At 42.1% G+C, this 17558-nt stretch overlaps 2 long non-coding RNA genes across 2 annotated transcripts in view; both read left to right on the forward strand.

Annotated features, from left to right (window-relative positions):
• LOC309339908 overlaps positions 1–4990 on the forward strand; it is a 49266-nt gene extending 44276 nt beyond the window's left edge. Inside the window, exon 3 of the long non-coding RNA XR_014155644.1 lies at positions 4853–4990. This is a non-coding gene — a long non-coding RNA (uncharacterized lncRNA). The remainder of the gene's footprint in view (positions 1–4852) is intronic.
• The window catches only part of LOC309339880, a 120235-nt gene that overhangs the window by 83962 nt on the left and 18715 nt on the right, over positions 1–17558 (forward strand). The window lies entirely within an intron of this gene.

Genomic DNA, 17558 nt, shown 5'->3' on the forward strand with positions numbered 1-17558 from the left:
GATAGAGAGGTTATTAGGGATATTTTTTAGGTTCCAGATGAGTATGATGGAGAAGAAGGTCATTCTCTTCGCTTATCATATGTAGGGTTCACAAAATTATGGGATGGGTAAACCCTGGCTGCATGGTTTGCTAGAGAATTTTGCTTATGTATCTAACCACCACTGACAAGGTTGTGTAGTTGTTGATCTATTTGACACCTGATGAGAGGGCGTTCCACAGGATGGGCACCACTACTGAGAAGGCCCTCTGCCTGGTTGACTGTATCCTCACTTCTCACAGTAGGGGAACTGCCAGAAGGCCCTCGGCGCTGGATCTCAGTATCCAGGCTGAACGATGGGGGTGGAGATGCTCCTTCAGGTATACAGGGACAAAGCCATTTTGGACTTTAAAGGTCAGCACCAACACTTTGAATTGTGCTTGGAAATCTATTGGGAGCCAACGTAAATCTTTTAGGAGTGGTGTTATATGGTCCCCGTGGCTGCTCCCTGTCACCAGTCTGGCAGCTGCATTCTGGATTGGATTTAGTTTCCTTCAAAGGCAGCCCCACATTGCAGTAGTCCAAGCGGGAGATAACCAGAGCATGCACTACTCTGGCGAGACAGCGCATGGGCAGGTAGGGTTTCAGCCTGCGTACCAGGTGGAGCTGGTAGACAGCCGTCCAGGACACAGAACTGACCTGCGCCTCCATGGACAGCTGCGAGTCCAAAATGACTCCCAGGCTTCGCACCTGGCCTTTTAGAAGCACAGTTACCCCATTCAGCACCAGGGAGTCCCCCACACCCGCCTGCCCCCTGTCCCCCAGAAACACAGCCATCGTTTGAAATGTTCACTTCTCTGAATTTTGTGATGCAGCTCCCCAACCAAACAATTTTTAAAGGGTGTATTAAGGAAAATAGGCATAAAGTGACCCACATTAGTGAAAATAGCACAAAAGTGTATTATATTAGGGGAAATTGCTTCACAAAACATACACATGTGTGTGTTAGGCAAAATTACAGACAAAAATGTGTGTTAGATATTTACACTGAAATGCCAGTCAATTTTCATAATAAACTGATGTGGAATTGTGGAGAACTGAGCATATGATTGGAAAAATGAGAATCTGACAAACTACTGTCAGATCCACATACAGTTTCAGCTCAAAATCCATGACCATAGCCAGTCCTGCAATGATACAAGGGGCCACCTAATTCACTATTGGATAGTTGTGAATTTGAAAATCCCAGAGTGCTGAAGTTAAAGACACAAATAAAATCCTGAGACATTTTTCTTTCCCCCACAAAGTTGGTAATAGGTTCACAATTAATCATTTCTGTCTTTAAAGATGTGGCTTTCCAGCAAATAAAGTTTTATGTCTTTCAACACCCAGAGTAACAGGAAGACACTTAGAAAATTGTGGGGAGGCATCTAATCATCAAAGCACGTCATATCTAATCAGATGAGAATGTGATGGATTTAAAAGTCATTGAAACATTAAAAGAGCAAGTACATGTTAACAGTTGTATGTAAAGCTAAAATGAATAGGAACTTATTTCCCTTTCATAAATAACATTAACACCATGAAAGCTTTTTTGTACAGTTTCCTTGAAAACATCTATTGTACAGTCCTACCCCCTAGTTCATCCTTATTCTTGATCTACTCTACTGTAATGGAATTTTTACACAGAATTCCCTGTTCTTTCAAAGATCAGCCACAAGGGAAATATTTTTACTTTTCACCTCTAGGGCACATGTTAGAAAACTAAGATGGGAAAACCATTTGGCGGGGAAATAATTGTTTTTATCTTTATATGACAACCTTATTTTAAGGCCCGATTGATTTATGGTTGTTATTAGAAAATCATTTGTCAACTTAAGAAAAAAAATGCACATGTGTGAAACAATGGGGGTTAAGCAGGTCCCTTTCGAGACGCATCAATCCATTTGCTAAAGAGCAAAAGCTTGTTCTATTCCCGTTCAAAGACCCTTCATACAATTATATCATATTGCAACCAGAAGCAGGTGGTGAAATCATTTTACCCCATAGCCTCAAGAAAGGAATCCAAAAAGGTCACATTTGAAAAGGTCACTAAACCACTGAATATATTAGTGCTTAAGGAAGGTGCTAATGGGTTTCAACATTGAAAGTTCCAACAATAATGATAAGAAGGAAGAAACAATGCATCTCAAAAAGTGCACTCCTTTCCCCAATATTTCTACATTTTAAGCATTTTGTTGCTGCTTTGGTACTGACCATCAGATTGTATGAAACCTTGCATTTTTGGTATTGTTTTCACTTTGTTTTTAAATTGTTGTACTTTTTTATTAGCTGGCCTAAGCTGTTACAACAGGAACTGTGGGGTATCAGAAAATAAACAACAAAAACCTTTTGGCCTTGTTAACTCATTTTAATGCTTCCAGAAGAACCCCAAAATCAAAGGATCTGTGGCTAAAGCAACATCTGCTGCCCATTTAATAGACTCCAGTGGAAAGTTGTCAAGTTGAAATTCATATGCAGATTTGGCATTGTTGGGCTGGGACTGGAATGACTAGATCACAACTGAAAGTATCTTTGTGAGTTTTTGCACTGTTCAACTTACTTGGCCAACTTCTTGCTAGGTTATTACACCCACTAGGGCTGGGTAGAATAATAGAATAATAGAACTGTAGAATTGGAAGGGACCACAAGATTCATCTAGTCTAACTCCCTGCAATGCAGGAATCTTTGGTCCAACATAGGGGTCAAACCCACGACCCTGGGATGAAGAGTCTCATGCTCTACCGACTGAGCTATAATGAATGTTGACTGGCTGTTGCTTGCATTTGTGCTCTGCATATCAGTGAGGCATGCTTATTTCTTGCACTGTTGGGCCTTCTAGCCTACAGTAAGACAGCACTTCGTGCAGCAACAACATCCTTTCCCAAGCCATACTTGTCAAGTGTTGTTTGGGATTTGCACTTAAGTCTCCATCCACCACCAAATCTGAGGTTCAGATTTTCTTTTGGTGGGGATTTGCACTGCTTCCCACCTTCAACTGATGGACAGAGCAATTCACAAGCAATTCAGTCTAAAGTATAGAGGCCAACCTAGAGCATTTTCACACCTGAGGCTTAACTTGTGTGTTCCTACATCCTACAGGTGCTTCCTACAGGCATCCTACAGGGAGCCAGTGTGGTGTAGTGGTTAAGAGCGGTGGACTCGTAATCTGGTGAACCGGGTTCGCGTCTCCACTCCTCCACATGCAGCTGCTGGGTGACCTTGGGCTAGTCACACTTCTCTGAAGTCTCTCAGCCTCACTCACCTCACAGAGTGTTTGTTGTGGGGGAGGAAGGGAAAGGAGAATGTTAGTCACTTTGTGACGCCTTTGGGTAGTGATAAAGCAGGATATCAAATTCAGACTCTTCTTCTTCAACATCATCTGGTTGGCCACTATAGTAACAGGATGCTAGACTGATGCAGCATCTGATACAGTGGTACCTTTGTTCTCAAACTTAATCCATTCTGGAAGTCTGTTCCAAAACCAAAGCATTCTAAAACCAAGGTGATCTTTCACATAGAAAGTAATGCAAAATGGATTAATCTGTTCCAGACTTTTAAAAACAACCTCTAAAACAGCAATTTAACATGAATTTTACTATCTAAGGAGACCATTGACCCATAAAATGAAACCAGTAAACAATGTACTGCAGTCACACAATCGATCGATCAGTAGCTGAACTGTGTTCCCCACAGTCACAAAAACAAAACAAAAAAGAGTCGCAAAAACAAAAATGCAAAATAAATAGCAAAAACAGACAGACCTCAGCGTAACACTCAAATCAGAAGTGTAACACTCAAAACAGAGCACGTTCAGCTTCCGAAAAAGGTTTGCAAACCGGAACACTTCCGGGTTTGCAGTGTTTGGGTGTTTGGGTACCAAGTTGTTTGAGAACCAAGGTACCACTGTACTCTTATACTATGTTAACCTTTTGAGTTCTCCTCATGTCATTTGTCCAGTTATTGTTCATGAGGAAAAAATGGATGACAGGCATTCCTAATGAAAAGGAACATTTTGCCAAATGTAGGTTTTATGTCTGCATTACATACCTGATAAAATGGCTCTTGCTCCAAAGTGTTGCATGTGGAAATGTACAAAGTCTCATTCAGTCTGATCCAGGTTGCTCTTGGGAAGGAATGATACGTATATTTCAGTGCTCAGAAGTGCTATGTATCTCCATTCAGTTTAGCAAGGGAAGTTTTGGGAATTGGAAATGGAGATGCACACACACACACACACACACACACACACGACTTTCCACAGTTTATTGCATTTGTATCCTATTCCACTTTCAATGATGTTAACGGCTATGTTTCACACGTACCCACTGGGGTGAATGAAATTTAGTATGTTGGTCAAAAAGCCACAGTTCCTAACACAACAGTGTTAACATTAGAAAATGGGACAGAAGTGTGCAATATTCCTCACATTTGAATGCGCCCTTAGTCTGCCAGTGAAGGAAGAGACTTAAGGCAACTTTCACCCTTCATTCCTTCTGCTTGGCAATGTCATGAGTCACCTGCTTACTAGCTTCAAGTCTGTTTTCTGGTTAAAGAAGCAAATGGTTACTGTAGCAGCGAGCAAGCAGGGAGGAGCAAAAATAACATATCAGCTTTTGATTTGCTGGCCCGCTAGTGAAGAAAGTGTTGTGAGCGCCCCCTTTCGCATTGTGTATGTATCATCTTGGGTAGTACGTGTAGTTTTAAGACAGCTAATAAAAAAGGAACTATGAAAAATGTGGTACTGAAGGTATTTGACAGCCAACATATAGAAATGATTTGACATTATTGCATAGAAATCCCCGAAACCATCAGTCCTCTGTTTTGGGTTGCAGTTAAAAAGACAAGCTGGATAGTTACACTCATGAACATAAGACACAATGGCCATCAGGAGAAGAAATATCAGTTCTTGACTTGAACACTTTTACGCTGGAAAAGGGCTGGCAAAGATTTCTGAAGAAAAAGAATTCGTGGTGTCAAAAAAGCAAAGACTGTGACTGATGAAATCATACAGACACACACTGAAGGCAATGCGGCGGTATCAAATTATAGGGAAATTTGGAGCAAAATGCTAAAAGTTAGCAGGCATACAAGGTAGAATTTGGCAATCTACCCGTAAAAAAATAAGCTATTTCTCTTTTTGTGAAACGTGTTTGCTAAACAGCATGGTAGATGTATGCACTGAGCAACGCTAGTCCTAGAAGGAGTTACATGAAGAATGTTTTCATTAAACTTTTTATCTTCTCTATACGAATTAAATTGGGACTTCTACTCTGGGTTAATGAGGGTACGCACAGGAAAGTGATGGATGGCTGGTGAAAGACCCTGTGTGAGAGGCAGGGATGCGAAGATCTCCCAGGGTGGGAGGCTGGGAGAAGAAAGGTGAGAGGAGGGTCCACCCCCTTCTGTGTGAGACATGGGTTGAGATCTGCCTTTGAGAGAGGGCTTTCTAATTTCTCCCCTCTTTTTCTTTTCTCCTTGCTTTTTTCTTTGTTTTTAATTTTTATTTTAACTTAGATTAGTTTGTTTTTATTGCCTGATATGATAAAAAAGTGCAATAACAACTTAAATTGGAAGCAACATTTTTACCATAATTTGATAAAAAGTTGATGGAGCTCCCAGTGTGGTGTAGTGGTTAAGAGCAGTAGTCTCGTAATCTGGGGAACCGGGTTCGCGTCTCTGCTCCTCCACATGCAGCTGCTGGGTGACCTTGGGCCAGTCACACTTCTCTGAAGTCTCTCAGCCCCACTCACCTCCCAGAGTGTTTGTTGTGGGGGAGGAAGGGAAAGGAGAATGTTAGCCGCTTTGAGACTCCTTAAGGGGAGTGAAAGGCGGGGTATCAAATCCAAACTCCTCCTCCTCTTCTTCTTCTTCTTCTTCTTCTTCTTCTTCTTCTTCTTCTTCTCTGCTCACCCTGAAAACTCAAGGCCTTTGTTCCATGAGATAAGGGCTGCCTTCAGATGTGGGGCCTATTGTGATAGTTTTACTGCTTATAATGCTTGTGCTTCTCTTCCAATTTTTCTATTGTTCCTTTTACACTGCAGTATCTGTTGTGATATGTAACTGTGGCCTTTTGTTGATATACTGCCTCATCGTGCTAAACAGTGGAAAAGAGCTGTGTGCCAGGATACAGCTCCTGATTTTGTCATGTGAGCGTCAGTGGCGTGATGATAAAAATGGCAAAACACAAAAGTGCTTTTTCAAGTTTGTGGGGTTCTCAGCATCCCCCTCCCCGAAACAAATTAACATGGGAATGAGTGCTAATCTTCTCCTAGATTCCATTCTGTTTCCTGAAGAGGCTTTTACCATGTGTCAAAGATCACATAAACACAATAATTAACAGGTAAGAAAACATCAGGAAGATGGAATGAAGTGCCCTCTGAATGCAGCCAAGAATTGAATGTTGGCTATTCATTAAACCTGTTATGATCTTAACAACAGCACTACACAATTTCCTTAGGGTTTGCAGGCAGTGGATGCTGTGAAATGACATAGCCGTATTTTTTATCATTCTGGAATTGGGGTGGGAAACAAAGAAAAATGAGAATTCAAGGAGGGCGAACTTGGCCTCAGAATCTGCAGGTGTCAGCGACTGAGGAGGGGTGTGTTGCTGCCTACCCAATAATGCCCCATGGATGACACAGAGGAAGAAGACTTAGATCCAGGACAGTGGTGGTGGGATATGGGGGACCAGTCTGTGGAAGGAACAAGCTGGGAGATGCTAGAAGCAGGGGGGTTGAGGGAGCATGGGGATGGGTGGAGAAGAAGAAAGCCATTCCAGGACAGGACCGGATGCTGAGAGTCTCAATGCGAGTGCAGACTCTGACAGAGAGGCAGAAGCTGTTTCTATTGCTTAGCAACTGAACAGTCCTGTTCCAACTAGCTCTCCTTATCCACTAACCCAGAATGAGAAGAGTCCTGCACATTGCTGAGCAAAGGGCCAGGCAGGCCAAGAGGGGAAGCCCTCCCACTCGCCACAGTTTGCCGTGAGTGAGGGTGCCAGGCGCCAGTTACTGCAATGTCTTCAAGTAAGGGAGACGAGCCTAGAGGAACGCTGTTGTGTTTTTACTTCTGTGAATAAAAGTTCATTGCATTTCCCATCTCAAGTCCTTTTCCCTGACCTATGGATGACCTGCATTCTTTTGGCAGCCCCTCGACAGCCAGGCCTCTGTATTTGCAGTGCTCTTTGGAGATGGGAGACAATGAATAATAAAATAGGTGTGTTGAATGCTCCGGTCAGACCTCACCTGGAGTACAGTGTCCAGTTCTGGGCACCACAGTTCAAGAAGGACACTGACAAACTGGAACGTGTGCAGAGAAGGGCAACCAAAATGGTCAAAGGCCTGGAAACGATGCCTTATGAGGAACGGCTAAGGGAGCTGGGCATGTTTAGCCCTGGAGAAGAGGAGGTTAAGGGGTGATATGATAGCCATGTTCAAATATATAAAAGGATGTCACATAGAGGAGGGAGAAAGGTTGTTTTCTGCTGCTCCAGAGAAGTGGACACGGAGCAATGGCTCCAAACTACAAGAAAGAAGATTCCACCTAAACATTAGGAAGAACTTCCTGACAGTAAGAGCTGTTCGACAGTGGAATTTGCTGCCAAGGAGTGTGGTGGAGTCTCCTTCTTTGGAGGTCTTTAAGCAGAGGCTTGACAACCATATGCCAGGAGTGCTCTGATGGTGTTTCCTGCTTGGCAGGGGGTTGGACTCGATGGCCCTTGTGGTCTCTTCCAACTCTATGATTCTATGATTCTATTCTATGATTCTATGAATGTTGTGTCTGATTGACATATTGCAATTTTCATTGGCCATTTTCCGTGAAGCAATCTTCAGATTCATCTTGAATTTCACTTTAGGCAATTCGGTGCTAACGTAGATTGTGCAACTTGTCCCTCCCACCAAGATGTTTCACTAATCTGATCTAGGGCTGCCACATGAATAAAATATGGGGGGGGGGACCAGGTAAGTCCTGCCCTGCGTAATTGATCACAGAATGTGGCACACACACCATTTGAATGGCAATGCCCATAAAAAAAAATTGGGGGGTGATCCTCTCAAATATGGTGTGTGTGTGAAGGTAGCTTGGCCTCTAGGAATTGGCTCTTATGATCTGATCAAATTTAGTTGGCTTTCCTCAAAATTCCTGTCACCTTGACAGGAAGGAACATGAAATTCTGAGGCACTGCTGATGTAGATTTTTTTATAGTGCTGAAGGCAATGCAGCCCAAAGACCACTTGAAAGTATCTGCCACAGAATAGTTATATATATATATATATATATATATTTGCTTTCGTAGATTTTCACGGGTACAGGAATGCAGGTTTTGGTGTCCTCGGGTGTCTTCCCGTGTAAAAGTTGGGGTGTCTAGGCGACGTTTCGACGAGGTCTCACTCGTCATCTTCAGGCTGGTGCTTTCGGCTTCTTGTTACTGGAACAGAGCAGGATCTCAGTGTTTGAGTTCCTATAAATACTGTAGAGGGGGTGTGGTGTATAGCCTCCAATGTTCTGGGCAGAGAGGAAGTTCCCAGGCTAGTGTGCCTTTTCTTCTTTTGTTCCTTAATTACTTGAGAGATATCTTGAGTGATTTCTTGAGTGATATCCTGAGTACCACTTAGGTGGGTCATTAGGTGTGGATTAGTTGTTAAAGTCTTTGTGTCTTGACCTCTTGAACTTTGTGAAGAGTTTTCCTGAGAAGATGGCTGTACTGTACTTAGTTGTGCTCTGGCTTGGCTTCGTGTATAGGGGCGAGCTGTGGTTTTGTGGCTTGTGTCAGCCAGATCTGTGTAGGGATTGCAGGGGGGTGCAGCATCCGGAGGTGCCACCATGGATTGGCTACTGGATGGTGTCTGTAATTCATCTGTGGAGAGGGTCTGGGTTTGGGTCTGGTGTGGTTGATTGGTGTTGGCGTTCTGTGTGCCTCTGGATCTGGTGTCAGTTTTTGTGGGGAGGGCTAATTTCCAGATGTCTGGCAAGCGGGATGTGTCGTCACGCTTGTTCATGTTGTGAGGGTGTTTCTCTATCTCGATGGCTTCCATGATTATTCTCTTGTGGTGATGTTCCGTGTTAAAGAGCAATTTGGAATCTGCAAAATTAATTTCGTGTCCTGTTTCTTTCATGTGTTGGAAAAGAGAGGAAGTTTTTTCTTCTTTTTTGACGGCATTCTTGTGTTCTGCGATACGTGCATTTATTCGTCTGTTTGTTTGTCCAATGTACGTGGCTGGGCAGACTTTGCAGGGTATTTCATAGATCCCTTGGTTTTCCAACTGGATTTTATCCTTGGGGTTTCTGAGGATATTGGCTATTTTTTGGTTGGTGCAAAAGGCTGTTTTGATATTGTGTTTATGGAGGATTTTGCTAATTTTATCTGTAGTGCCCTTGATATAAGGAAGGAGGGCCATGCCATTGTTTTCTTCTGTGTCTTGGTTTTTGGGGGGTGTTTCCTTTTGGATTAGCTTCGTAATCCTGTTTTGCTGGTATCCATTGGCAATTAACACGTTTGAGAGATTCTGTAACTCAGTTGTCAAGTGGTCTTTGTCAGCCAGGCGTTTGGTTCTGGAGATGAGAGTCTTGGCTACGGAGTTTATTTGTGCAGGGTGGTGGTGTGATTGTGCATGTAAGTAGCGGTTGGTGTGTGTTTTTTTCCGGTAGATAGTGTGTCCTAGGGAGCCATCAGGTTTTTTGTAGATTAGGACGTCAAGGAAGGGAAGTTGGTTGTTGGCTTCTATTTCCATAGTGAATTGTATTTTGGGGTGTAAGTTGTTGAGATGTGTGAGGAAGCTATCCAGTTTTTCTTTCCCGTGTGGCCAAATTACAAAGGTGTCGTCAACATATCTGAGCCAAAGTTTGGGTTTGTGTTCTGACTTGTCTAAAGCATTGGTTTCAAAGTGTTCCATGTACAGGTTTGCGATGACCGGTGAGAGGGGTGATCCCATAGGTGCTCCTTCTATCTGTTTGTATCTTTGTCCATTGTGGATGAAGTACGTGTTGGTTAGGCAGTGGTTGGTCAGGTCCAAGATGTATTCGGGGGGATTGTATTTGTTTTGAATAGCTGTCAAGGCTTCATTAATGGGCACTTGTGTGAAGAGAGATACAACATCGAAGCTCACAAGTAGGTCATTAGGATGTAGGTTTTGCTTCTTTATTGTTTCTATGAACTGGAAGGAGTTTGGTACGTGTGAAGAGATGGATTCTGCATAGGGCTGAAGTTGCTTGGCGAGAAATTTAGCGAGATTTTGTAGAGGTGAGCCTATGGAGCTGACTATTGGTCTGAGTGGTGTTCCTTCTTTGTGTATCTTGGGGAGGCCGTAGAGTTTGGGGCATCTGGATGATTTTTCTCTGGGGATGATTCTTAGCTGGATTTCTTCACTGATAGGAGAGGCTTTTATTTTGGATTTGGTGGTTTTTTCCAGGTAGGTGGTGGGATCTGTTTTTATAGGTTTGTAGGCAGGATCTTGGAGTAGATTTGATAGTTTTGCTTGGTAGTCCGATGTGTTCATCACCACTGTGGCATTACCTTTGTCTGCTGGGAGAATGATTATGTTGTTGTCTTTCCTCAGGTTGGTGAGTGCTTTCTGTTCTTCTTTGTGTAAATTGCTTCTGGGTGGTTTGCTGGAGCAGAGGATGTTGGTGACTTCAAGTCTGATTTTATTGGCTTCATCTGGGTTGATTTTGGTTAGGCTAGCTTCGACTCCGCATATGATGTTTTCCGTGGGGATGCGTCTCGGGGCGACTGCAAAGTTGAAACCTTTGGAGAGTACTTTGGTTTCAGTTGTGGTGAGGATCCTGTCTGATATGTTATGTACTGTTTGTTTCATGGGTTGCTGTGGAGGGTGGCTGGGCTTCTGGCGTTTCTCTAGTTTGTGGAGTTTGTTGGTGTGTGTGTCTGTCTTATGTGAGGTCTCCGTTTCAGCTCTCCAGACGGCTAGTTGTTTGCATTTGTCCCAGAGTGCAGGGTGGATTTTGTTACAGAGTTTGAGGTGAAGAGTGAGTAGATCTTTGTTGGTTTGGTCTAGTAGGTATCTTTTCTTGTGTAGTTCGTTTCTGATTAGGGATAGTTCAGTTCGTTTCAGGATCCTTTCGGTGGCTGGGGTTTTAGAATGGAATTTAAGTTGGAAGCATGTGGGAATTAAGTTGTTGTCTCGGCAGTTGCGTAGGAACAAGAGATCACATAAGATGGTGGCTCTTCGGACTTCTAGTTTCTCGTAGGTTCTTGTCAGCTGGAAGGTTTCCTCCCCGTAGAGGTAAGATATTTGCTTTCGTAGATTTTCACCAACTTCCCTTCCTTGACGTCCTAATCTACAAAAAACCTGATGGCTCCCTAGGACACACTATCTACCGGAAAAAAACACACACCAACCGCTACTTACATGCACAATCACACCACCACCCTGCACAAATAAACTCCGTAGCCAAGACTCTCATCTCCAGAACCAAACGCCTGGCTGACAAAGACCACTTGACAACTGAGTTACAGAATCTCTCAAACGTGTTAATTGCCAATGGATACCAGCAAAACAGGATTACGAAGCTAATCCAAAAGGAAACACCCCCCAAAAACCAAGACACAGAAGAAAACAATGGCATGGCCCTCCTTCCTTATATCAAGGGCACTACAGATAAAATTAGCAAAATCCTCCATAAACACAATATCAAAACAGCCTTTTGCACCAACCAAAAAATAGCCAATATCCTCAGAAACCCCAAGGATAAAATCCAGTTGGAAAACCAAGGGATCTATGAAATACCCTGCAAAGTCTGCCCAGCCACGTACATTAGACAAACAAACAGACGAATAAATGCACGTATCGCAGAACACAAGAATGCCGTCAAAAAAGAAGAAAAAACTTCCTCTCTTTTCCAACACATGAAAGAAACAGGACACGAAATTAATTTTGCAGATTCCAAATTGCTCTTTAACACGGAACATCACCACAAGAGAATAATCATGGAAGCCATCGAGATAGAGAAACACCCTCACAACATGAACAAGCGTGACGACACATCCCGCTTGCCAGACATCTGGAAATTAGCCCTCCCCACAAAAACTGACACCAGATCCAGAGGCACACAGAACGCCAACACCAATCAACCACACCAGACCCAAACCCAGACCCTCTCCACAGATGAATTACAGACACCATCCAGTAGCCAATCCATGGTGGCACCTCCGGATGCTGCACCCCCCTGCAATCCCTACACAGATCTGGCTGACACAAGCCACAAAACCACAGCTCGCCCCTATACACGAAGCCAAGCCAGAGCACAACTAAGTACAGTACAGCCATCTTCTCAGGAAAACTCTTCACAAAGTTCAAGAGGTCAAGACACAAAGACTTTAACAACTAATCCACACCTAATGACCCACCTAAGTGGTACTCAGGATATCACTCAAGAAATCACTCAAGATATCTCTCAAGTAATTAAGGAACAAAAGAAGAAAAGGCACACTAGCCTGGGAACTTCCTCTCTGCCCAGAACATTGGAGGCTATACACCACACCCCCTCTACAGTATTTATAGGAACTCAAACACTGAGATCCTGCTCTGTTCCAGTAACAAGAAGCCGAAAGCACCAGCCTGAAGATGACGAGTGAGACCTCGTCGAAACGTCGCCTAGACACCCCAACTTTTACACGGGAAGACACCCGAGGACACCAAAACCTGCATATATATATATATATATATATATATATATATATATTACAGATGAATCTATTGAGTGTTAACTTCTGCAATCAACTATTCTGCACTGAAGCATTGTGTTTTAGTGAACTGACCATTGCAGTTAGTTTACTTTCTTCCCTCTCAACATTTCTTAGACAGTTCACTCTCACAAGGGATCTGGCTGCATCTCCTAGCTGTAGGCTTTCGGTCAAAGATTTGGCTGATTATTTCAAATTAATACACAATCTCTCATTTGTACAACAGCAGGCAAGGTACGCCTCTCCTCTCTACCTTTTTAGTATGTATTAAAACCGTTTTATCTATAAAATGTCCAAAGTGACTAATAGCATCTGAAACCTGAAAAACAGGGCAACAGTAATAATCATATCAAAGTGGCAAACAGCAGATAAAATCCAGAAGCAGGCAGTCACGAGCTAAAACATTATAGATATTTAAGATAGGCCAGCAAAAGTTTAAATTTTCATGGGGCAGCCTCAAAATATAAAACCAAGAGGATTACAACAACTTCAGAACAGAAAGGTCAACTAAGTGAGAAGAATTGCGAGTTTTGCACCGGTGGAGTGCCCAGTAATCACCACTATCACCTAACCTGTTGAAAATATGAAGATCCTTCCCTCTCTCTCTCATTCCTATCAGGGATGGAGAGATCATAGCCCTGCAAATGTTGCTGGCTGCAACTCCCATCATCATTGACCATTGGCCATGCTGACTGATGGGAGTTGGAGTCAAGCAATATCTAGAGTGCCACAGGTTCTTCATCCTGTCTCTATAGTTCACAATGAATTTCACCCAGGAACCATCTGAAATGCTTCTATTTGATTTATTCCTATTGAAGTCCAGTACACCCTCCTTTTGGCTAGTAGAATGTCACAGTAGTGCTGAGTTTATTATTAGTCATTCCATGGCTCCAGGAAGAAGCCCTTGATAGGAAAGCTCAGCAAATAATGGATAGCACATATTTGTATAAACACTGCTGATCACTCTTCACTCACAAATGGAAGAACAGAGGTGGGAGCCAAGTGTGGGTAAATAATGATACCAAATGAGAGTCAACACATTTAAAACACAAGGAAGGTCATGGTAAACCACAGTTACGTGGGAGCACAGCCGATAAGAAACCGAGCAAGTGATTATGAAATATCTGTATCAAAATAGCAGCTAGAGAACAAGCAATATTGTAAGACTAATGCGTTTCCCACTAAAATGACAAGTTCATGTTTATATAAATGCTGCTGTATAGATGGGCTTTAGGTAAAGCTGAAATGGAAATTCTCAAATGTTCAATATTTGGGAATTTTCAGATTTTGGCCTGAACATATTCATATGGGAAACCTTCAAAATCACATTTTGAATGTGACAGGTTTAATTCAAAGTGTGAATGTTTTAGATTTCTTGGCGTCCCTCGAGTGTTTCAATCTTGGCAGGCAACCATTGTGAAATCTCACAAGCTGTCAGCTGTCAAATATTAATTACTATAGCATGTTGTCTACCCTATGCTGTATGACAAAAAATGCACATACCATGACGTAACTATCAAATACTTTGCAGTATTAAATGCCTTTGCATGCCAGCCACCATATATAGCACACCACTGCTTTTCAAAGTGTCTTCCATAAACATCCCTAGAGATGACTACAGTTTCTAGAAAGATGAAGGCATTTGTTTAAAACAGTGGGGTGCAGAAATAGAAACCTGTTGGGCTACAAGCAGAAATGAAGTGGCATAAAAAGGAAAAATGGGGAGAATTCAGGAAACTTTCACTTACACATACCTTTTAATACTCGCTAAAATTCAAACTTCAGAAAAAATTCTATGCAGCACTAGTCCTCTTGTTGAGATCTAGATGGTAATTCCCCCCCCCCCAATATTATAGAGTAAGCCCTCAGGGCTAAATTAGGTGTGTAAATTCATGTTAATAGAAGCCAAGAGGACATCTGGGGGAGAGGTAGGAAACTGTTTCCCATTGTGAAGCAATTTGAAGATTCAAGGGTCAGCAAACTTTTTCAGCAGGGGGCCGGTCCACTGTCCTTCAGACCTTGGGGGGGGGCAGAATATATATATATTTTGGGGGGGGGAATGAATGAATTCCTATGCCCCACAAATAACCCAGAGATGCATTTTAAATAAAATGACACATTCTACTCATGTAAAAACATGCTGATTCCCGGACCATCTGCAGGCTGGATTGAGAAGGCAATTGGGCCGCATCTGGCCTTAGTTTGCCTACCCATGAAAGGGTCCCAACCAGCGCCAGTAGAGGCCTCGCTTGAAATGACAATAGGAGCTTCAGAGAGGAGATTTTTGTTGAGGCCATGGCAGGGAGAGAAAGAGTTAAACTTAATTGTGAGTCAACAAGGTTTGGATGTTGCTATTAGGTACACACTACACTATTCCCCCCTCCCCCGCCTAGAAATGCACCTGTCAGTTTAATTTTTGGGGTCTGCCTTGGTAAGGTTTAGGCATTCATGGCACCCCAAACATGCACATCTATTTAGACACACACACACATACAAACATATGTATCCTGTGCATTGTACACAATAATATGCATGGTAAGAAAGGCATGCAAATAATATTCAGTCAGGATGATAATCATGGGGAGGGGTCTTTGCTGCCTGCCCCCGACACCTACTGTGGTCTTTATACCTTACAAGTATACCATGTACTCTGAAGATGAAGAGGGGCCCAGCTGAACCAGTAGGCTGTTTCCTTGTGCTATAGACATTTTGCACATTTCCGGATTGAACATCACAACTCAGCTCAAACATCGATTGTGGTTATACTTGCTCAGCATTTCAGATAATCTGCTGGATTATCTATACCACTTCCCTTTACACGAAGACAACCCCATCCTTGTCCACATTACATATTGGACGTTAAATTCTTTCCCTGCGAGACTAACTTTTCTTTTTGTTCTGCCTGAATTCTTGTCCTCTGAAGTCTCAGATTTAAAAAGAGGAGAGTTCATATGGTATAATGCAGCTTCAAAAAGAAATCACAGTCTGTTTCTCCATTATAAGCAGGATTAAGAACTGCAAAAAATGAGCTAGTCCACTGCGTTTACTCCTGATCTTCCGACTGCCTAGCTGAGAAACAAGACCATTGTCATATTTTCATCCTCAGTTTTAAGTCTACAAAAGTCTTTAGCATAAGTAATATGTATTAAAGTGTCAATAAACTGTCTGCAGTATTTGAGGCCTAGTTAGCATTTTTATTGAGCTCCTTGTGTTAGCATTTTCTGAAATTGACTTTTATTAATTACCAATTTAAATCCATAGCACAGGTCACTAGTAAGTGGGTCATTTCAACATTAGATGTTTTTACCAAGAGCAGTGCTTAAACTTCAGCAGATTTTGCTGGTAGCAATTAAAATAAGCATGTACCATTGCCTATTTATCATGGCAACTAGACAAGTTTAAGACATTTACACGGTGCTCTTGATGAAAGGTAGCCTTCCACCCTATGGCTGTTGTTCAATAACATGCTCATTTCCCATAATCGAGCCTAATTAAGGGAAACTGGTTATTTACCTGTCAGTAAAGAGGGGAAAAATAATTTTGAGTGTAAAATGCAGCCTGGGGAGATATAATTGCTAAATTCTTGACTGGCCTCCGTGGGAGATTTGGTGTGGAAATTATTGATATTGTTCAATTATGCTAGTGCCACACAGTGTTGGATTCCATTTTAAAGGGTTGTCAGCATTTCTTCTTCAAAGCTTAGCAGCAAGTTGTATTTATAAGGCTGCAAGCGAAAACTTCACCCTCCTCTAAGAAAACAAAAAAAGTCAATATAGAAGGAAATGTTTGGAAGCTTATTTGAAAAGAAGAAGGACAGTTTTAGTCTAAATGTCTATGTTTTATTCCCATCCCATTTCATTCTTTCCCCACCATCTAAAAGGTCTCCAAAATGACATTCAATACTCAAATCTTGAAATATGAAAACTCATTTATATACTACCTTTTGGCCCTCAAAATAGCCCAGTGTGCTTTACGGCATTAAAAACTGACAGTCTAAGCAAATAAATGACAGTGCGAGCCTATATATCTCCACACGGAAGTCCCATTGAGTTTAATGGGGCTTACGTCCAGGTAATGGAGTATGGAATGCTGTTTAAGACTCCAGGCCTATTCTCATTTACCTGGTAGTAAGCCTCATTGAACACAAGGAGACTTACTTCTGAGTAGACATGCACAGGAGTTTAGTGTTACTCTGTTTTAAAAAATGAAAATGAAAGCAAACCTATAAGAAATAAACAAAGCCATTGTAATCCACAGGCAATGATTCCTCCCCCCCCCTCCATTTATCAAATTGGTAATGGAAGCTGATAAAGTCATGAGATCCAAGAGGCCATCTTGGTTGTGAGTCCTGGGAGGGTTGACTGACTCCAGCTACAAAAGCTGAGGCTGCTGAGCAGACTCTTGGGGTATTGTTTAGGGGCTTTTGTTGCTGTTGTTAATATTATTTGTTATTTATATTTATATTATTTGTTATTTGTATCTTTATTTTTAGATCTCTCACACACATCCAGAAAAGAAAAAGACCGCATTGGCTTAGGGACAGGAGTGGAGACAAAATCTGTTCAGTTGGCATTTCTTCCTTAGCATAGAGAGGTTCTAAATATTTAAAGAAATTGATAGGAACCTATCTAATTTGCACTTCCCAAATCAATATGCAAATAGAAATGTAGCAATCCTTCAAAAAGTGCACTTCTCTAAATTTTGCAATACAGTTCTCCTGCCTAAAAGAATTTTTGCAAAAAAGCATATATTAGGGGCATAAAATACACATTAAAATGTTTCATGCTAATGAAGCTTCCTCCACACCTTCCTTATAAGTTGATACGTAAATTAATTTA

This window comes from Podarcis erhardii (assembly GCF_964252035.2).
Source record: "Podarcis erhardii genome assembly, chromosome: 4".
Taxonomy (NCBI): Eukaryota; Metazoa; Chordata; class Lepidosauria; order Squamata; family Lacertidae; genus Podarcis; species Podarcis erhardii.